General features: G+C 40.4%; 1 pseudogene across 1 annotated transcript in view; it reads left to right on the top strand.

Moving 5' to 3' along the window:
- Nucleotides 1–20,313, top strand: part of LOC308609651 (ubiquitin-like modifier-activating enzyme 1) — a 50,512-nt pseudogene extending 30,199 nt beyond the window's left edge. Inside the window, exons 4-22 of the transcript in view lie at nucleotides 3,720–3,854; nucleotides 8,397–8,494; nucleotides 8,581–8,727; nucleotides 8,851–9,026; nucleotides 9,146–9,250; nucleotides 9,341–9,421; nucleotides 9,752–9,907; nucleotides 12,341–12,507; nucleotides 12,630–12,826; nucleotides 14,458–14,522; nucleotides 14,740–14,935; nucleotides 15,596–15,657; nucleotides 15,780–15,966; nucleotides 17,846–18,000; nucleotides 18,099–18,191; nucleotides 18,315–18,496; nucleotides 18,783–18,884; nucleotides 18,989–19,061; nucleotides 20,177–20,313. The product of the transcript in view is annotated as a ubiquitin-like modifier-activating enzyme 1 (transcript). The remainder of the gene's footprint in view (nucleotides 1–3,719; nucleotides 3,855–8,396; nucleotides 8,495–8,580; nucleotides 8,728–8,850; nucleotides 9,027–9,145; nucleotides 9,251–9,340; nucleotides 9,422–9,751; nucleotides 9,908–12,340; nucleotides 12,508–12,629; nucleotides 12,827–14,457; nucleotides 14,523–14,739; nucleotides 14,936–15,595; nucleotides 15,658–15,779; nucleotides 15,967–17,845; nucleotides 18,001–18,098; nucleotides 18,192–18,314; nucleotides 18,497–18,782; nucleotides 18,885–18,988; nucleotides 19,062–20,176) is intronic.
- The last annotated feature ends 2,825 nt before the right edge of the window (nucleotides 20,314–23,138 follow it).

Raw genomic sequence — 23,138 nt, forward strand, 5'->3', positions numbered from 1 at the left:
TTGTTATATCTTTATCTGGCTTTGTTAATCAGATAAATGCTGGTTTTATAAAATGAGTTTGGAAATGTTTCCTCTTTTTTAGTTATTTGGTAGGGTTGGGAAGGCCTGGCAATAAATCTTCATTAAATGTTCAGTAGAATTCACCCATGAAATGATCTGATCCTCGACTTCTCTTTGTTTGGAGAGTTTTGAATACTGAATCAATTTTCTAATTCATCATTTGTATGATCAAGACATACTTTTTTTTTTGTCTTCTTCGTGATGGTCTTGCAACATGGTACATTAGAGTTAGTGGAGATTTATGCATTTGTGTGACCCTGTTTTGTAGCTTTCTTTATTATTATTTGTATGCTAGGGTGTCAGTCACAATTTCTCCTCTTTCAATTAAACTTTTATTTATTAAGTTCTTTTTTCTCTTCATTAGTCTAGCTAAAGCTTTGTCAATTTTATTATGCTTTACAAATACCAGCTCTTGGATTCAGTTTTTAAATAATTATATGATTATTGTTTTATTCATTTCCATTTGAAAATTTCATATTTCTTCCTTTTATTCTTGGAAATTAATTTGTTCCTTTTCCCTAGGCCTTCATGTATAAGGATAAGTCGTTTATTTAAGATCATTCTTTTCTCTTAATAAAAGAAGTTATGAATGCTAAAACTTCACTCTTTAGATTGATTATGCTACATCCCCAAAGTTTTGGTATGTTGTCATTTTTGTTTATGTGAAGGTAGTTTCAGATTTCCCTTTTGACTTCTTCCTTGACCCATAGATTTTTCCAGTGTGTGCTGTTTAATTTTACATATTAGGAATTTTTCACTTTTTCTCTTGTTACTGATTTCTAGCTTCATAACGTTATGATAAAACAGGATGCTCAATGTGGTTTTGATCTTCTTAAATTTGTTAAGGCTTGCTTTATGTACCAAGGCAGTGACTATCAGGGGGAATGTTCCATCAGCACTTAAGAAGCATGTGGATTCTGGTTCTGATGAATGGAAGTTCTCTATAAGTTTATTAGGTACCTTCTGTGTCTTTATTAATTTTCTAAGGTAGAAAGTGGGATAATATAGTTCCTTAGTATTATTATTTTTACTGTTGGTTTCTCCTCTCAGATCTCTTAATGGTTGATTTAAATATTTGTTTAATCATGCAACATTCAGTACATATATATTTACAATTATTATAACCTCTTGATAAATTGATCCATTATTATTTTATACTGACCTTATTTATCACTTCTGAACTACTGTGACTGAAAGTCTGTATTACATGAGATTGGGAGAGCCAGTCCTGCTCTTGTTTAGAAAGTGTTTGCACTATCAGTTTGTATTCCCACACCTTTAGCTTATGTGTGTCCTTAAAGTTAAAATGGCTCTTATAGACAGCATATTCCTTTTTTTTAACACCTATATCGGAGTATAATTGCTTTACAATATTGCATTAGGTTCTGCTGTATATCAAAGTGAATCAGCTATAGATATACACATATTACCTTATCCACTCCCTATTGCATTTTTCTCACACCATCCCTATCTCACCCAGCTAGGTGGTCACAAAGCACTGAACTTATCTCCCTGTGTTATGCAGCTGCTTTCCACTAGCTATCCATTTTACATTTGGTAGTGTATGTACGTCTATATGACTATCTCACTTCGTGCCAGCTTATCCTTGACCCTGCAAGTGTTATCAAGTCGATTCTCTACATCTGCATCTTTATTCCTCTCCTGCCCCTACGTTCATCAGAACCTTTTTATTTTCTGATTTCGTACATAAGTCTTAGCAAACAGTTTTTTCTTTTTTCTTTCTGATTTACTTCAGGAAATATGGCAGACTCTAAATCCATCCAACTAACCACAAAGAGCTCAAATTCATTTCTATTTATGTCTGAGTAATATTCCATTTTATATATATATGCCACACATTCTTTATCCATTCTTCTGTCCATGGACACTTAAGTTGCTTCCATGTCCTGGCTATTGTAAATAGACCTGTAATGAACTTTGTGTTCCATGACTCCTTTTGAATTATGGTTTTCTCAGGGTATAAGCACAGTAGTGGGATTGCTGGGTCATATGCTATTTCTAGTAGTAGTATCTTATGACCTCCATACTTTTCTCCGTAGTGACTGTAACAATTTACATTCCAAACAACAGTGCCAGAAGTTTCCCTTTTCTTCACACCCTCTACAGAATTTATTGTTTGTACCGTTTTTGTTGATGGTCATTCTGACTAATGTGAGGTGATACCTCAGTGTAGATTTGATTTACATTTCTTTAATGATTCATGATATTGGGCAACCTTTCATGTGTTTTATGGCAATCTGTATATCATCCTTGGAGAACTGTATAGTTAGATCTTCTGCTCATTTTTGGATTGTTGTTTGTGTTTTTGGTTTGGAGCTGCATGACCTGTTGGTAAAATTTGGAGATTAATCATTTTTCAGTTGCTTCATTTGCAAATATGTTCTCCTATTCTCAGGGTTGTCTTTTGGTCTTGTTTATGGTTTCCTTTGCTGTGCAAAAGCTTTTAAATTTCACTAGGTCCCATTTGTTTATTTTTGTTTTTACTTCCATTTCTCTAGGAGGTGGGTCAAAAAGAATCTTGCTGTGATTTATGTCATAGAGTGTTCTGCCTAAGTTTTCCTCTAATTGTTTGGTCATGTCTGACTTTACATTTAGGACTTTAATCCATTTGTGTTTATTTTTGTGTATGGTGTTAGTGAGTGTTTTAATTTCATTCTTGGACATGTATCCGTCCAGTTTTCCAAGCACCACTTGTTGAAGAGGATGTCTTATCTCCATTGTATATGCTTGCCTGCTTTGTCAAAAATAAGATGAGTATATGTGAGTGGGTTTATCTCTGGGCTTTCTATACTGTTACATTGATGTATATTTCTGTTTTTCTGTCAGTACCATACTGTGTTGAGGACTGTAACTTTGTAGTATAGTCTGAAGTGCAGGAGCCTGATTCATCCAGATCCGTTTTTCTTTCTCAAGTTTGTTTTCGTTATTCGGTGTATTTTTATTTCCATACACATTGTGCAATATTTTCTTCTGATTCCCTGGAAAATGCGATTGCTAGTTTGATAGGCATTGCATTGAATCTGTAGATTGATTTGGGTAATATAGTCATTTTTACAATGTTGATTCTTCCAACCCAAGGACATGGCATATCTCTCCATCTGTATCACCTTTCATTTCTTTCATCAGCATCTTATATAGTGTTCTGCATACAACTCTTTTCTCTCCCCGGGTATGTTTATTCCTATTCTTTTTGTTGCAATGGTAAATAAGAGTGTTTCATGAGTCAAGAGGAGTTCAAGTTGTCTAAAAGCCTACATGTCATTTGTAGAAAGGATCTAAACTTCAGGTATACCCTGAGGTATGTCTTTGCATCTATGGCCCATGGTGCCATTTAGGGGATGTCTATTCTGGAGGGGACCTATACAGGTGGTGTTTAGGGACTGAGGGGAGGGATTTGGATGTCTCTTTGGGGGCATATCATTTTGCGCCAGGGCTTAGGAATATTTGGCAGATGGTCATTGGTGGCCATGTTTCGATAGCACATGGTATTTGCAATGTTCTCCAAAGGGAGGTGGATTTGGGTAAAATTGGAGATTTCTAATCAAGGCAGGATTTGAGGAATATTGTTTAAGTAAGGGTCCTAGTACAAGTGTTGGGATCTTGCCAGAATGACTTTTGTGACCCAAGTTCCATTATAGGGTCCTCCAAGCATTTGGAGATCTGTGTCAATAAGATTCGATTCATCGGAAATCACTTTTCTCGTAAAGATAGTCTTCAAATCAGGCTAAGAAAGGATACTGGAGATAGTCAACTGGGATTTGGAGAGAAACAGGGTACCATTAGGACTTCATTTTCTATAGTTTTACTACCATTCATGAACATATGGCGCCCTTCTTGTCAGGAATGGAGAAAGAACAGTTGTGCTGCTGGGACACAGATATTATCATGCCAAATTACATGCATTGGTTATTCATGAGGGAAAGTATAGTCCCAATTTAGAGAGGATCTATTTAGGACAGATGTACATCTATCATGAAGAGTATGGCCTTTGCTTATTCATGTACATAAACTATGTATAATTTTCCCTAACGGGTTACAGAGTTGTGAGCCTTGTGTCTAGCGAAGAAGTACATACTTCTGTATATGAGGAAGGGAAAGCCTTCTGGTCCAGTATGTCAGTTACCTGCAAAGTTTCTAAATGAAAAATCCAGCATTGTTCTCTCCCTGCTGTGTGATCACAGGCAATTTCTTTTCAGCATCCATTGGTGGTATGAAGGTGATGATAAGAAGAACAGCAAATACTTACATGATCTTTACAGTGTGGTGAATGTAAGTCTTTATCAGGTGTCATAATACACCAGGTAACTTAATAGTATTCCAGCTACTAATGTTAATTAGGTAGTATGTACTCTGTGTCACACTCTTTTTTATGCCCTTTATTCATATTTAGTCATTTAAACTCTACCAATGGGGAAAGTTACAATCATTATCCTCATTTTATAGATGGCCCAGAGAAGTGAGGTCCCTGTCTTCAGGTCACACAGCTGATAATCATGGAAAGAATTACTGGAAGGGTCCAACACTTCTCTTGTGCCAACTGCGGGCTGGAACACGAAAGGATCATTGTTTCTTCCTCAGAAAGGACAGCTAATGAGTTATGTCAGAAGATGATAGTGTAAGGCCCTCCAAAAATTCTTTACATTACAAACCTACAAAGTTGTCAGACTCAACTTTTTCAGAACTCTGGAAATTGACAAAATTTCACAGGAACTAGGGAAGTATTTACGTGTTTAAAAATGACTGAATCTTGGTAAGATCAGCAAGCTCTAGAGACTTTAAATGGTCACAATCCCATCCTCCTTTTTTCCAGCTTAATAATAGTACATATTGAAAGAGTATGCATTCCTTTTGCATCGAGTAGCCACCAGAAGGAGAAGAACAAAGTGAGAATTCTTTCAGAACCTCATCTCCAAAGATTTATCATTATCTGATGTGACTGAGATGTTCCTTGGAATTCTGCGTTTGCAAGACTGTCTATATTTGACATAATTTGGAGGTCACCCAGTGCAGATGTACTTTAACCTGGGGAGTTGTCAAAATAATTATGGGGGCAGAAAGAAAGTTTTAAGAATTAATGCCAAGAAACATCCCAAATTTGATGCAAAACATCATTATACAGATTCGCCCAGCTAAACAAACTCAAAGCAGGTTAAACTCAAAGAGATCCAAGCAACACATATCATAAACTACTGAAAGCCAAAAACCAAGAGAGAATTGTGAAAGCACTGTGTAGCAACCCATGACATGTAAGAGATTCTCAATTAAGCCAAAAAAAAAAAAAAAGACTACTCATCAGACAACATGCAGGGCAGAAAACACTTCGATACATTCATAGTGCTAAAAGAAAAAAAAAACTGTCAACCAAGAATTTTATATGCAGCAAGACCATCTTTTGAAACTGAGGACAGGAGTAGGACAATTCCAGATAAGCACAAAATGGAGAGGATTTATTGCTAACTATCTGCCCTACAAGATGAGATAATTCTTGGAGAGAGTCCAAACTAAAATGAAAGACACTTTGATGATAACTCAAATCCAGAGAAAGAAAGAACATCTGTAAAAGTAATTATATAGGTAAATATAGAGTATAATTTAAACGATTTTTTTGTTTGTATGATTGTAGTCTGAATAATAGTCCCCCAATATGCCCACATTTTAATCCCCAGGACATGTATGTTATTTTATGCAGAAAACTTTGCATATATGATTATATTAGAGTCTTCAGATGGGAAATGTTCTTGGGTTACCTTGGGTGGATCTAATCAAAATGCTTCTTATAAGAGGAATGAAGGAGATGTCGGTGACAGAGGACAAGTTAATGTGATGACAGAAGTAGATAATGAACTGATGTATTTGAAGGTAGTAGAAGGGGTTACTAGACTAGGAATACTAGCAACCACTAAGCAAAAAAAAAAAAAAAAAAAAAAAAAGGGCAAGGAAATACATTCTCCCAGCAGAGTCTCCAGATGGACCCAATCCTGCCAACATATTGACTTTAGCCCAGTAAAATGGATTTGGGACTTGTAACATGTAGTATTTTAAGAGAACAATTTGTAAAGTTTTAAACAATTGAATTCCTGAAAATGTGTTAAAGCAACAATAGTAAACAAATGCAGTTACTTTTTTCTCTTACCTGATTTAAAGCATTACTCCACAGGAAAAAAAAATTAATTGGTGCTGATGTAAAAAGTGTATAAAGATGTAATTCATGATAAGAACAACACAAGAAAAAGGATAAACTAGATAAAAGAAAAAATTCATATTTTGAAATTAAGTTGGTATTAATGTGAACTAGGTTGTTAGAAACTGTCAGTTTACTTTATAACAACCTAATTCCAGAGCAACCACTAATAAAATGGCTCTAAAATGTATATAGTAAAAGAAATAACAAATAACCATAAAAGTGGTACACTAGAAGATGTCCAATTAAAAAGCAGATTGTCAGTATGGATTTTTTAAAAACATGACCACCTATATGTTGTTAAAGAGACAAATCTTAGTGTGAAACAAATAGATTTTAAGTAAAATGTTGCAAAGATAAGTCTCATGCCAAGAAAACTCGAAAGAGAGTTATAGTGACTATACTAACAACAGACAAAACAGATTTTAAATAAAAAAAATGAGACAAAGGACAGTATATATAACTGTATTATTATATTAGATTAACAATATATTATTGATAAAAGGGTAAATCTGTTGAAATACACAAGAATTATAAACAAATGCTCACCTAACAAAAAAGTTCCAGATACCTGAATCAAAAACTTAGAAAATTTGAGAGAGAGATAAATAGGTTCAACAGCCTATCCAAATGAATGACAAAACATATGATCACCAAGGGAAGAGAAGACCTAAACAAAACTATGATATAAACCGAGTGCACTTAACAGACATGTACACAACATTCCTCCCAAGAACAGAAGAATACAATTTCCTTTCACTTGAACTAGGAATGTTCTCCAGGATAGACTTCACGTTAGGCCATAAAACAAGTGTCAATAATTTAAATCACACCAAATTGTTCTCTGACCACAAAGGAAAGAATAATGGGCATCAGTAATAGGAGGAACTTGTGAAAACTTGTAAATATGTGGAAATTAAACAATGCATTCCTAAGTAATAAAAGAGTCAAACAGTGTGCAAGAGATATTAGAATATACTCTGAAGTGAATGAAAATGTAAACACAACATACCAAAACATGGGATTCGGCAAAAACAGAGCACAGAGGAATATATATATATATATATATATATATAATACATTATATACATTTGTATAGTTTTCTCCATGTCTCTTCTGCAGTTTATTAAATATTTATTAAATATGGGTTTATAGTTTTATGAAATTGGGAAAATTTCTGCCCACATGTTTTTTGAAAATATTACTTTCGGAGCTCACTGCCATATCATTATCTCTTTCCAGAACTCCAATTACATGAGTATTAAGGCACTTGACTTGTTTGACTTTCCCCCCACACACACACCTTTTGTATTTTGCATAGTTTCTTCTACTTTGTTAAACTTCCTAATTTTTTCTTGTGTGTTAATTTGTTAATCACATCTGTTATGTAAAATCACAGGTCAAGAACATTAAAACATCTATTATAAATATATTTCACATGTCAAAGAAATTCCCAAGAAAGGGGTGGGCCAAAAGAGTTTTTGAAGAAATAATGGACCAAAAAATTACAAATTTAATGAAAACTAAAGCCACAGATGTTGCTGGTAAGTTTCTGGTAAGTGTTGATGGATGGAAGGTAATTGTGAATGTTAGCGTTTTGGAGTTGTGTTTTGTGTTCCTTTAATATTTTTGAGTCTGTTCTAGAGAAATTATGTAGTTGCCATCTGATCCTTTCAGGCCTTACTTCTTTTTCTCTAGAGGGGCATTAAGGCATAGAATACCTGTGTTGTCTGAAGAAATCAGCATTGTGTTTTCGTTTTTGATTTTGTTTTATGATGTACGATACATTATTTTTATTTCTTAATTGAAGTATAGTTGATTTAAAAATTAGTTACTTTTTGCTTTACAGCAAAGTATCTCAGTTATCTATATATACATTATTTTTCATATTCTATTCCATGATGGTTTATCTCAGGATACTGAATAGATTTCTGTGTGCTCTACAGTAGGACCCTGTTGTTTACCCATTCTATATATAATAGCTTATATCTGTTAACTCCAAACTCCCACTGTATGGGGGAGGGTGTTAGGTGAGGAAGAAGGTGGGAGGTTTTCATATTCCTGTTTTGATAGTGCTGTTGATCTTGGGAGGGAATGAATTGACAGATAACCCTTCATTCTTTTCATCCCCCAGGTCCCTACACCTTTAGTATCTGTGATACCTCCAATTTCTCTGACTACATCTGTGGAGGCATTGTCAGTCAAGTCAAAGTAACTAAGAGGATAAGCTTTGTGACTATGAGCAGGAGGGTGTGTTGTAGGGTTCCAGGCATCTCCACGATTTTACTTTTTTGGTTCTGATATCTTGTTCTTCACAGAAAACCTTGCCTACTTCACAGGCAGAGCCGGACTTTGTGATAACAAATTTTGTCAAGTATTCTCGCCCTCCTCAGCTACAAATTGGCTTCCAGGTCCTGCACCAGTTCCGTGCCCAGCATGGTCAGCCCTCTCGGCCCCACAATGAGGTAGATGGGTGGGCAAGCCAACCAGGTCCTTGAACCAAAGCTGCTCTATGCCTTTTCATCTACTTAGTTTTTCTACCTCTCCCTCTCCCCACAGTGGTGTGATTGTTCTTTTACTCCTTCCAGGGGGATGCAACAGAACTGGTGACCCTAGCACAGGCTTGAATTCTCAAGCTCTGCCACCAGTGCAGCAAAAGAGTCTGGATGAAGACCTCATCCAGAAGCCGGCTTATATGGCCCCTGGGGATCTGGCACCCATCAACTCCTTCACTGGTTGTGTGGCTGCCCAGGAGTTTATGAAGGTCAGCGTGAGTGGAGACGGACAGTGCTGGGCCTGGGCCAGGTTCCTTTCCAGCCCTGCTGCTTGCTTTCCAGCTCTGATTAACCAGCGATCACATTCTCTTTCTAACCGACTCCTCAGGGCTGCTCTGGAAAGTTTATGCCTGTTATACAGTAGCTGTACTTTGATGCCATTGAGTGTCTCCCTGTGGAAAAAGAGGCCTTTACAGAGGACACCTGCCTTCCAGTATGTGATTTGGGCCCATGGAGAAGACATTATTGTGGATCTTTTTAACGTGGCTTTTCCCTAACCCTCTCTTCCCTTCACATGACTCAGTGCCAGAACCATTATGATGGGCAGGTGGCTGTATTTGGCTCTGACCTGCAAGAGAAGCTGGGTAAGCAGAGATACTTCTTGGTGAGAGAACCTTGTGGTCAAAAGCTACCTTTAGGTCCCCTAGGCTCTGGCCACCTCTTCTGGAGTCTCCTCGTGGTGTACAAGGGATGGTGTTGGCTTGTACCCTCATCTCATCCCTCTTCCATTTTCTTCGCACCAGGTCCTTTATATCCTGGTCTTGTGCCTCTTTCTTTAGAGGACCATGGATTTTTATGGCACTGTGACTTAAATATGCAGTCATAGATCCTCTTACACTCTCTTGCCATCTGCAGGGGTAGTGAGGACTGAGGAGTGGTTTTGTTACCCAGTGACCCTAACCATCTTGTGTCTCTCTTCTTGGCCACCTCCCAGGTGGGTGCAGGGGCCGTTGGCTGTGAGCTACTCAAGACCTTTGCCATGACTGGGCTAGGCTGTGGGGAGGGTGTGGCAATCACCATTACAGACATGGACACCATAGTAAAATCCAATCTGAATCGACAGTTTCTGTTCCAACCTTGGGATATCAAGGTGAGTGGAATGGATATGGTATGTGGTTCAGCTTTGTTTTTCACTTTTCTCCTGTCTTTTTCTGGTTATCTGTCTTATTGCCTTTTGACTTTTTTTTTTTTTTTTGGTATGCGGGCCTCACACTGTTGTGGCCTCTGCCATTGTGGAGCGCAGGCTCTGGACCTTCAGGACCAGCGGCCATGGATCATGGGCACAGACGCTCCACGGAATGTGGGATCTTCCTGGATGAGGGAACGAACCCATGTCCCCGAAACGGCAGGTGGACTCTCAAGCACTGTGTCACCTGGGAAGACCACCTTAGGACTTTTTTGTTTGTCTCTTTCCTTCAGTTCTTACCTTATTTCTTTTCTCTACCACTCACTCTTTCTTCCAGGAGATATTTATTGAAAACTTATTACATCTTTCATTTGTGAGTTTAAACCTGTCCCCAGCCATCTTTTTTTTTCTTTGGTTTTTGGTTACGGCTAATGTGGAACTCTGGAAGCTAGATTATAGAGGGATCTATCTGGGGCGTCTCTGTAAAGTTCAGTGTTATTTTGCCTGCCCAGTGTTTATCTTCCTTTCATTTTATCATGCAAATACTAGGTACTACTTAAGTAGTTAGAATATATAAGATAGCAAATGAAAGGTTTCTGCTTTTGTCTAGTGAGAAGACATAGTAAATGAGAGATTCTCTAATGCAGTGGAGGTTGGCAGCACTCTTTCCTCAAGTCCAAAAGATCACAACTCTTTTAAGAATACTAAGACATTATGTCCTTTTTATCCTCATTTTATCAGGTGAAAGGGTAATTTTCCACTCTGTTCTAGGAGGCTGTCCATAACCCAAAAACACAGTATTTTCCAAATGACCAGACCAATTCATGATGATACAGAACTGTGCATTAACTAAAGAGCCATTCAAAATACAAAGAAAGACAGTGGGTATTGTTGTGGATCAGTATTTTACCTTTCAACTAAACTTTAAAGAAATATCGCTTGTCAAGTTTTGATATATATATAATTTTAAATATCAACAGTCATCTGAAAATGTTATTGATTTTTTTTTTCTGTGAGGCTGGATATCCCTGACATCTTTCAAGCAAAACATGTAATACATTAAAGTCAGTAAATAACGAAAATTCAGCTATCTTCTAAGACATTATATAAGTAAAATTTGTAAAACTGTAAATACAGATTGACTCCTGTCATTAACGCTTTGTATTGGAGTTTCTTTCATAGTGTTTGTAGTATATAATGGAATTATTCCATATTAATTAATTTATTTATTTATTTATTTTTGGCTGTGTTGGGGCTTCCTTTCTATGTGAGGTCTTTCTCTAGTTGTAGTAAGCGGGGACCATGCTTCATCGCAGTGCGCGGGCCTCTCACTAGTGCAGCCTGTCTTTTTGTGGAGCACAGGTTCCAGACGCGCTGGCTCAGTAGTTGTGGCTCTGGCCTAGTTGCCCCGTTGCATGTGGGATCTTCCAAGACCAGGGCTCAAAAACATTTCCTCTGCATTAGCAGGGAGATTCTAAACCACTGTGCCACCAGGGAAGCCCCTCCAATTTTAAATGGAGTAATAATATTTTAAAATGTTCTCAGATTAAATATCAAACGTAGGAAATCCTGATAGCTGTGCATCAGATAAAAAAGAAACCACAAACTTTGTTTTAACTTCATTTTGGACAACTGCTAGAGCAAATAATAAATACAATAGCACTGTATGTGGTTAGAACATAACAAGGTGAAACATACTGTGTAGGGGCAAGAATGAAAATCAAGATATAGAACTGGAAGTGCCATGAGAGGGTGGTTTGCAGTGTGGTAAAGGAAATCCACATTGGAAAGGTGGTATAACCGCAGAGAATTAAAGATGGTATACGAGAACAGGAAGAAATCTCAGGGAAGAGTATGCCAGGTGAAGTTAACAGTGTGAGCAAAACCCTGAGTTTGGAATATGACTGCTATGTTTAAGGAGTAGAGACAGAGATAGATCATGGTAAGAGAGAAGGTTGTCAAAGGAATAGGGACCAGCTCATTTCACCCTTAGTGAAAGTGGGAATCAATAGAGGGTTTTGCGGAGAGGAATGTGATCTGACTTGGACTTTCAGAGGATCCTTTTTGTTTTTGTAAGTTCAGAGGACCTTGGTTTTCTTTGCGTGAATGCACTCCAACTCGGGGTGCTAGTAACGAAAAACAGTGGATGTTCGGTAGACAAAAGAACAGATACTCAACCCATTGTCTCCTATTGTATCACTGTTTTCCTTTTTTATTCACGCCATTCCTCATTTGTCCCAGCCCAAGCTGTGTGGCATTTGTCATAGACCACAGAGCCTCCTGACCTCAGAGCCTAGGTCTTGTGCATCATTACTTAAATCAGTTTTCAGAACAGCTCTGTAAAGTTTTGTTGGGTGATTATGTGAATGACAGTTCTGTTTCTCCATCACTACCCAGAAATTGAAGTCTGATATAGATGCTGCAGCTGTGAACCAGATAAACGCACACATCCGTGTGATGAGCCATCAGAACTGTGTGGGCCCTCACAGAGAGCATGTGTATGATTGATAAATTCCTCCAAAACCTGGATGGTGTGGACAATGCCTCGGACAATGTGGATGCCCGTGAGTTTTGGGGATGGGTGAGGACGAGGCGAGAGTAATGTGTGTGTTTTAGGGAGTGTGTGTCACCGTGTCCTATCCTGATGTTATTTTCCCCACCCTCACCTGCTGCAACTTTCTCACAGGCACGTATATGGACTGCTGCTGTGTGTTGTACCGAAAGCCTCTTCTGGAGTCAGGCACACTGGGTACCAAGGGTAATGTGTAAGGGTTTATCCCCTTCCTGACAGAGTCATACAGCTCCAGCCAGGACCCTCCTGACAAGTCCATCCCCAGGTGCACACTGAAGAACTTCCCGAATGTCATCGAGCACACTTTGCAGGTGATCAGCCTTGCAGGGAGAAAGAGGTGGAACAGATATGTACTGGGACAGTGTCTCAGTTGCCAAACTCTTGTTATTCCGATGATGAAGCCTCAGTGTATGTAATATCTGCCCTCTCTTTATCTCTCCTTCACTCACTTTAAACCTAGGAGCCTAACGCTTTTCATAATGATTTCTTTAACTTGAAATTTTTATTTTGCAAGCATACAGGGAAGTATTATTTATACCATGTGAAATACTTTATGTGAGAAGTGTATATCTAAACGGTGAGGATATGTTTCTTTGTGTACAGGATACTATTTTGTCGTTGAACAAAATTAACTTAATATCATCTCTGCTAGTTATTTAGATATCTCTAATATTAAGTCCATATTTAGGAATAATTCTCTAATTGTTTCCCAAAATATGTTTAATAGTTTGTCAGCATAGTTGTGTTTATATAGTACACATACATACAAAAGAGCATAACTCTCATGTACATTGACAAAGTAAAAGCACCCCATTAACTGGTCCTCAGAACTTGGCCCTAATTACAGTCCCCTTTCAAACCACAAATAACCATCCTTTTATCAAAATGATTCTTAACCCAGTCTTTGAGGCTATGTTTAGGAAGTATGGGAACAGGAAGAAAATGAGCAGTAACAGTTCAGTCTGTCACTTTTCCTTCCAGAAGGGAAGAGTTTATACTTGTGGAGTCAGTTCAGTATGTGTCTTTCTCCCTTTCCATGCATCCCATGTTGGTGTGTGTGTGTGTGTGTGTGTGTGTGTAGATACAGAGAGACGGAGAAAGAGATGTGTTTGTGTGTGTGTGTTCATTTCTATACATATAAATCCTCTCCTAGGTTATGGTTCTATTATTGTGTTTCTCTCTACCCAGTATGCAGAAAGGCCAATAAAAAGGATTTTAAAACTAATATACTATGTGCCCTTGGACTTAACCACTTCATGCTTCAGATTCCTTATCTGTAAAATTGGAATGACAGTAGTAACTCTCACAGGAATTCTGAAAAACATGTATACTTAATATGCCCTTGTGACTTTCAAACTAAGCTTTAAATGTGTACATGTTTGCTTATTTCTTATTAACTCCCTGAGGTGTAGTTTTACTGTTACAGTGTTTGTCTTTAAAATGAGGAAACACAAGTAAAGATATACCTGATTGTCACAAGACTGTGGCACAGCTGGCCTTTGAACCTGGATTTCGAGCATCAAGGTGCTCCAGATCACTTCACCAGTGACTATTTATCGACCTCCGAATTCACAGGGGTCAAACCTCTATCTTACTTTCTTCCCAGTCCCCAGAACCTGCATAGAGATCGTTCATGTTTTATTCTTGGTGTGAACTTTTTCTTGAATTGATGCATGACATACCTAAGGTAATGTGTACATCTTAATAAATTCTGCATGAATGTACACTTGTGTGTAAACCTCTTCCCAGATTAAGATCATAGGTTTTTACATTGAAGTGGTGAGGGCTTGACAAGTTTGACCAGACAGATTGGGAGGGTTTTCTTCCTCTGTTCTCCCATAACAGCCATGCTCTTCCTATTTGCTGTATTTCCTGATGGTGGTCCTAAGGCCTACAGAAACTTATTTGTTTCCCATAACCCACGTAGTGTTGATTTGCTCTGTCTGCCGTGGATGAGTTTGAAGGTCTCTTCAAGCAGCCAGCAGAAAACGTCAACCAGTACCTAATGTGAGTAATTCTGTCCAAATCCTCGCTCACCGTGTCTGCTGCCTGTCAGTCAAAGCATTCTGTAACCAGTGTAACACTTAGGACCTGGTCTACTTTTCAAATAATCTAATGATTCCTTGGGCCTTATACATTTGGGAGTCAGCACTGACTTTTCATGCTGTTAAGCTCCCTCTGGGATCACTGTGTAACTCTGAGTTTGTGTCCTAATTCTTGATAGGGATTCAAAGTTTGTGGAGCAAACACTGCACCTGGCAGGCATCCAAACCCTAGAGGTGCTGCAGGCTGTGCAGCTCAGCCTGGTGCTTCAGCGGCCACATACATGGGCTGACTGTGTGACGTGGTCTTACTAGCACTGGCACAACCAGTGCTCCAACAACATCAGACAGCTGCTGCACAGCTTTCCTCCGAACCAGGTATTACACTCTTCTGGGCTCCATTTGTCAGAATAGGCTTACTGGAAGCAGTTTGTTACACGCTTTTGACATGGTTCATTGCAGTTCATCCATTTGTGGCAAGACCACCAAGTCCCAGAGATCTCATTAAATGGTTAAGTGAGTGATTTTTGAAGTCAAAGACCTGTTCCTCCCAACCTCTCTCCTCTACCTGCCCAGCCCTGTTCTCTCAAGCAACATACTTGGTACCTATTCCCTTAGATATGACATGAGTCATTCCAGATTCCCTGTCAGGGCTATAGAGATTGTAGAAGAGAAATTTTGGTGTTAAGAGCACAGGACCTAGGTGGCTTCAAGTCTCAACTGCATTTGATATTGGGACTAATCATGTATTTTCTCTCTGTGCCTTAGTAGCCTCATGTAGGAAGTTGGAATAATGGTGACCTAATTTCATGAGAGTTCTATGAGGGTTGATTTATATTTACTAAGTTAATAAATTAAATATGTTACTACACGACTGGCAATCCATAAAAGTTTCATAAATAGCTCTGTGTCTGGCACAAAGGGAGTGCCCAGCGATATACTAATTTGGGACTTCCGGGCTTGAAAATGAGGAGTCACAATTATGAGAAAGACCTCTCCTCTCAGGTCCCACTCTCCCACATCTTTCTGTTTTCCTAGCTTACAAGCTCAGGAGCCCCTTTCTGGTCTGTGCACAGCCGCTCATCTTTGATGTCAGCAATGAAGTCTCCTCCCTCAGGTCTCCTACAGTCGGGTCAAATGTGGGTACGTGGATGGGAAGGAGGCTGCAGCTCCTAAGGTGAGTACTGATATGCTTACCCCTCCATACCTTGCCTTCTCTTAGCCCCTGCATCTGGACTAGGTGATAGCTGCTGCCAACCTGTTTGCCCAGGCCTATGGGCTGAGGGGCTCTCAGGACCGAGCTTCTGTGATCATACTCATTCAGTCTGTGCAGGTCCTTGAGTTCACCCCAAAGTCTGGTGTCAAGATCCATGTTTCTGACCAGGAGCTGCAGACCACTTCGTGTGTTGGTGAGGATGTTTATCTAGTTGGCCTAGAGCTAGCATCCTACTTATCACCTACCTATGCAAGCCTCCCCTGTACTTGTGTTTTGCCACTGGCTCTGCTCTGAGATCTCAGGCCTGAGATTAATCCACACTGTCCTTTGGTCCTTGCTTCTTCCAATTTAAAATAAGGTTGGTTGGTTGAGGCAAGTTCTCTGATGCCCTACTACTTTGTTCTTCCCACTGTTTCTCCCTCAGGTGCACCAGTTGTCCAGCTCTTTTCTGTGTGTATGTTTGCTTTGTTTTGTTCTTTCTCTGTTTCTTTTTGTGTCCATATGCAGGGACAAATGGATATGATCTTTACCAGTAGGCTCTCTGCCTTGATTTCTTCCTTGATTCATTTCATTATAGATCTCCTCATCCACCTCCCCCCTTCTTTGGTATGCCTGTTTACCCTATTGTTATTTATTTATTTACTGATTTATTTATTTATTTAGGCTGTGTTGGGTCTTCGTTTCTGTGTGAGGGCTTTCACTTCTTGTGGCTCACGGGCCTACTTGCTCTGTGGCATGTGGGATCTTCCCAGACCAGGGCTCGAACCCGTGTCCCCTGCCCTGGCAGGCATATTTTCAACCACTGGGCCACCAGGGAAGGCCTAACCTATTTTTAACCTCCATATATCTTTCCTCATCTCCCTCTCTAGATAGCCCTCCTCATCTCTCCATCTCTAACTACCCCCCAACTCAAATTTCCCCCCCTCTACCGTATTCTGTCTCATGCTCTGTAAGTCTTCCTCTACATTTCATCTTCTTTGTATATATCCTTCAATTTCTTCGTCTGTATATCTCTCCCCTCCTGATGTATCCCCCGCATTTCCCTTCCGAAATAACTACTCTCTCATGCTCCTCTTTGTATATTTTCTTTATTTATCACCCTACGTGTCTCCCTTTCAGGTGTTTTGAACTTTCCCATTCTCTGAACGTTCTCATAATCTTCACATTTATCCTCCTTGGTCTCCCTCTTCAGATTTTTTCACGTCTCTCCCATTTCATATTACTCTCTTCTTGGCTGTCTGTACACTTTCCCCCTATGTTCCTTTCTGTATCTCTTATCCCTCTGTCTCTTGTTTTCCCTCGTATCTTCCTTCATGTCTCCCCATCTCTCTCTATGTCTTTCTCTTGAAGTATGTTCTCATTGACTCCTTTTTTTTTTTTTAATTGTGGTAAGAAACACAAAGGATTTACCATCTTTAAATATAGTAAACTTCCAGTTTGGAAGGCTTAATATTTAATGGAATGGATTTTAAGGCTTAATATTTCATTGGATGGATAGATCACATTTTTCTGTCCACTCATTCAGCAGTGAACAACTTCTGTGCTTTCACCTCTTATCTGTCATGATTAACGCTGCTGTCTATATCCTTTCTTAGTGGCTTTACCTGTTGCCCTCAGTGTCTCTACATATCTCCATGTCCCACACACCTGTCTACCTTTTCCTTTTCTGACATGTTTTCTGCCCTATCTTTCCCCCTTCTTTTCTCTTTCCCATGATGTCTCTCCTTTTCAAATCCTTTATCTGCCTGAACATCTCTGCCCCACCCTGGATTCCTGCTGGCACCTCAGACCGTGAACAGGGATTTAACATGTATCTAAGGACTAACGTGTACTTCCTCCCTTTCCGCAGTGGATAATCACCTGCAGGAGCTCAAGCCATGCTGACCAACCAGAGAGCCTCCCTGGGTTCAAGATCTGCTGTGATGGGGACCTCAACCGTGTATGAGAAATGGCTGAGCCACCCTAAGTTTTTTGGGGATTACAGGCCTGACTGTAATTATGTTGTTGTTGTTGTTGTTGTTTTCGGTACGTGGCTTTCTCTCTCTTGTGGGCTCTCCCATTACTGAGCACAGGCGCCGGATGTGAAGGCTCAGCAAACATGGCTCCTGTGCCCAGCCGCTCCCTGGCATGTGGGATCTTCCCCGACTGGTGCACGGACCCGTTTCTCCTGCATCGGATGACCCAAGTATCTTTTGTGGTCTGGGCTAGTATTTGGCTGGTCTGGCAGGTAATTGAGGTGAATATACCTCAGTTCCCAGAATCCAGGAAAACTTTTTCTCCTTAACTCTGTCTCTCCTGTTCTTTCTCTGTCTCCACTCACAACAGGATGATGACAGCAACTTTCATATGCATTTCATTGTGGCTGTATCGAATCTCCGGGCAGAGAGCTATAACATTCCCCCTGCTGACCGGCATAAGACTACAATAGTCTATACCTAACCTTGCATAATTTTCCAAGTTTAACTCTGCCACATTTGAAGTCTTCTGTAGACCTTGAACGTCTCTAACAACTACGTCTTCTCATCACCTTCTGTATTACAGATCAAGCTGATTGCAGGGAAGATCATTCCAGCCATAGCAGCTATAGTTGGCCTTGCAGGTCTGGAGCTGTACAAGGTAGTTCAGGGACACCAACAGCTTGAGTCCTATAAGAACAGCTTCATCAACTTGGCCCTTCATTTTTTTTCCGTTTCTCTGAGCCCCTTGCCCCACACCATCACCAGGTAAGGGCTTGCTTTTATAGAATCCTTTGGTGTTGCCCATCAGTGATTGATGCTATGTGTGTGTGTGCATGCATAGAAGTTGTGTGTATCTTATTTCGGTAGAACTGGCTCTAGTTTTCATCATACCTGGTGAGAGGCTTTTTTAATTTTGTGTATCCTTTGTTCATTGTTTGAACCTGTGCAAAGTAGGAATGGAACTGGCATGTTTGTGAAATGAAGAGGAGCGTATGATTAGGGCTTGCTCCCATTTTACTCTTTGTGCTTTACTCTGTGCTTTGTCCCATAATACTACAACCAGCAGTGGTCACTGTGGGATTGCTTTGAGGTACAGTGGCTGCAGCCTAATGGTGAAGAGATGCCCCTCAAGCAGTTCCTTGACTATGTTAAGGTAAGACCCTTTCACTCACTGCACCTGTGGTGGTGGTTGCCCAGGTTACTGGTACTGTCCATCCCAGTGACCCTGTTGCCCCTCCTCGTTTCCACCCTCTTCAGACAGAGTACAAGTTAGAGATCATCATGCTGTTCCAGGGTGTATCTATGTTCTACTCCTTTATCAAGACAGCAAGTAAGATCAAAGATCAACTCAGGCTTGAGTTGGGTCAGTGTGCAAACAGAAACAGGTCCTGCCTGGGGTGGGAAACATCAGCTAGCTATGCAACTCATCTTCACTGTTCTCTTAACTTTGTCTCTGTAAGTCTTTCCTCTCTGTTTACTTCACAGACTCTCTTTCTCCTCACCCCAGGATGTCAGCAATAGTGAAACGAGTATCAAAGCAAAAGCTGGGACACCACATTCAAGCACTGTTTCTTGAGCTGTGCTGCAACTAGAGCGGCAATGATTTGGATGTCCCCTATGTACGATACACCATTCGCTATTCACTCTACACCCATCTACCTCATTCTCAGTCAAATCAATCTATTTCCATTTCTCTTATAGTTGTCGCAAATGCTGAGCCTTAAGTTCTTCTGAGGACTTTTTGTTGTTGCTGCTGCTTTCTACTGTTTGGAGTTGGAATTCTTAATAAAGAGTTATTAATCCAATTGTGTCATATCCTTCTTTTGTCAAAGGCCCGTACCCTGTTGTCTGTGGGAAAGACCAGCCTTTCTTTAGCTCTGCAGGTTCAGGTGATAGTATGAAAGGGTCAGCCCCTCCCACCAGCATGGAATTTGCCTCACATCCAAGCTTATGAGAAAAAGATTAAATCCACCTGTTCTGGTAAACCATTGGTTTGCTATTTTTTCCTTTGTCCTCTCTGTTTAAAAAGAAATAGAGGGGGAGTTCAGGAAGATGGCAGAAGAGTAAGTCACGGAGATCACCTTCCTCCCCACAGATACATCAGAAATACATCTACACGTGGAGCAACTCCTACAGAATACCTACTGAACGCTGGCAGAAGGCCTCAGGCCTCTCAAGAGGCCAGAAACTCCCCACATACCTGTGTAGGGCAAAAGAAATAAAAGGAAAAACAGAGACAAAAGAATAGGGATGGGACCTGCACCAGTGGGAGGGAGCTGTGAAGGAGGAAAGGCTTCCATACACTAGGAGCCCCTTTGTGGGCGGAGACTGCTGGTGGTTGAGGGGTGTAGCTTTGCAACCACATAGGAGAGCACAGCAACGGGTGCGGAGGGCAAAGCAGAGAGGTTCCCACACAGAGTATCGGTGATGACTGGCACTCACCAGCCCAAGAGGCTGGTCTGCTCAATGGCCGGGGCATGCAGGAGCTGGGAGCTGAGACTCGGGCTTGGGTCAGAGCGCAAGGAGAGGACTGGAGTTGGCGGTGTGAACACAGCTTGAATGGGTTAGTGCAGCACGGCTAGCCGGGAGGGAGTCCGGGAAGAAGTCTGGAGCTTCCAGAGAGGCAAGAGACATTTTCTTCCCTCTTTGATTCCTGGTGCGTGAGGAGAGCGCTACTTAAAGGAGCTCCAGAGAAGGGTGCGAGTTGTGGCTATCAGCGTGACCCCAGAGATGGGCATGAGATGCTAAGGCTGCTGCTGCCACCACCTAGAATCCTGTGTAGAAGCACAGGTCCCTCCTCATGCCTCCGTGAACAGGAAGCAGAGCAGCCCGCCAGTGTCAGGGTCCCGAGATCCAGGGACAACTTCCCCAGGAGAATTAATTGTGCACCTCAGGCTGCTGCAAAGTCACGCCAGATTTGGACACCACAGGCCAGACCTGCATCCATATGCCTCCATCCCCACGGCCTGAGAGAGGCAGAGCCACTGAATCAGTGGCTCCTTTAACCCTGTCCTGTCTGAGCAAAGAACAGACACCCTCAGGCAAGCTACATGCAGAGGCAGGGACAAATTCATAGCGGAAACACAGGAGCTGTGCGAGCAAAGAAGAGAAAGGGGGCTTCTCTGGTGGCACAATCATTGAGAATCCGCCTGCTAATGCAGGTAACACGGGTTCGAGCCCTGGTCTGGGAAGATCCCACATGCCACGTGGAGCAACTAGGCCCGTGAGCCACAACTACTGACCCTGCACGTCTGGAGCCTATGCTCCACAACAAGAGAGGACACGACAGTGAGAGGCCTGCACACTGTAATGAAGAGTGGCCACTGCTTGCCAAAACTAGATAAAGCCCTCACACAGAAATGAAAACCCAGTACAGTTAAAAATAAATAAATAAATGAAAGTACACTTAATTCAAAAATATATTTTTAAAAGATATTTCACACCAGGGTCAAAAACAAAAACAAACAACAAAACACAGACAACAAAAACAAAAAAAGATAAAGGGAGATCTCTCCCAGCAGCCTCAGGAGCAGCGGACTAATTCTCCACAATCAACTTCATGTACCCTGCATCAGTGGAATACCTGAATAGACAATGGTTCATCCCATATTGACGGGTGGACTTTGTGAGCAAGATATATTATTTATTCCTCTTTTCCTCTTTTTGTGAGTGTGTATGTGTATGCTTCTGTGTGAGATTTTGTTTGTATAGCTTTGCTTTCACAATTTGTCCTATGGTTCTGTCTGTCAATTTTTTTTTTACTTATAAAATATTTCTTTCCTTAATAATTATTTTCTATTTTTGTTTTAATAACTTTTTAAATTTTATCTATCTTTTCTTTTTTCTTGCTTTCTTTCCTTCCTTCCTTCTTTCTTTCCTTCTTTCTACTTTTTCTCCCTTTTATTCTGAGCCATGTGGATGAAAGGCTCTTGGTGCTCCAGCCAGGAGTCAGTGCTGTGCCTCTGAGGTGGGGAAGCCAAATTCAGGACACTGGCCCACAAGAGACCTCCCAGCTGCACATAATATCAAATGGTGAAAATCTCCCAGAGATCTCCGTCTCAATGTCAAGACCCAGCTTCACTCAACAACCAACAAGCTATGGAGTTGGACACCATATGCCAAACAACTAGCAAGACAGGAACACAACACCACCCATTAGCAGAGAGGCTGCCTGAAATCATAATAAGGCCACAGACACCCTAGAACACAACACTAGACCTGGAAGTTTTCACCAGAAAGACAAGATCCAACTGCATCCACCAGAACACAGGCACCAGAGTCCCCTCCACCAGGAAGCCTACACAACCCATTGAATGAACTTTAGCCACTGGAGACAGACACCAAAAACAATGGGAACTACGGACCTGCAGCCTGCAAAAAGGAGACCCCAAACACAGAAAGATGAGCAAAATGAGAAGACAGAAAAACACACAGCAGATGACGGAGCAAGGTAAAAACCCACCAGACCTAATAAATGAAGAGCAAATAGGCAGTTTACCTGAAAAAGAATTCAGAATAATGATAGTGAAGATGATCCAAAATCTGTGAAATAGAATAGAGAAAATGCAAGAAACATTTCACAAGACCTAGAACAAGTAAAGAAGAAACAAGTAATGATGAACAGCACAATAAATGAAACTAAAAATACTGTAGAATGGATCAGTAGCAGAATAACTGAGGCAGAAAAAATGGATAAGTGACCTGGAAGTAAAATAATGGAAATAAAACTGCAGAGCAGAATAAGGAGAAAAGAATGAAAAGAACTGCAGACAGTCTCACAGACCTCTTGGACAATATTAAATGAACCACATTCGAATCATATGTGTCCCAGAAGAAGAAGAGAAAACGAAAGGGACTGAGAAAATATTTGAAGAGATTATAGTTCAAAATATCCGTAATATGGGAAAGGAAAAATTTAATCAAATCCAGGAAGCACAGAGTCCCATGCAGGATAAATCCAAGGAGAAACACGCCAAGACACATATTAATCAAACTATCAAAAATTAAATACAAAGAAAACATATTAAAAGCAGCAGGGGAAAACAAACAAACAAACAAACAACACAAAAGAGATTCCCCATAAGGTTAACGGTGGATCTTTCAGCAGAAACCCTGCAAGCCAGAAGGGAGTGGCAGGACATATTTAAAGTGATGAAGGAGAAAAATCTACAACCCAGATTACACTACCCAACAAGGATCTCATTCACATTTGATGGGGAAATTAAAAACTTTAACGACAAGCAAAAGCTGAGAGACTTCAGCACCACCAAACTAACTTTACAGCAAATGCTAAAGGAACTTTTCTCGGCAAGAAACACAAGAGAAGAAAAAGATCTACAAAAACAAATACAAAATAATTAAGAAGTGGGAAGGGGAACATACATATTGATAATTACTTTAAAGGTAA

This window comes from Mesoplodon bidens (genome assembly GCF_964165515.1).
Source record: "Mesoplodon bidens genome assembly, chromosome: Y".
In the NCBI taxonomy this organism is placed as follows: Eukaryota; Metazoa; Chordata; class Mammalia; order Artiodactyla; family Ziphiidae; genus Mesoplodon; species Mesoplodon bidens.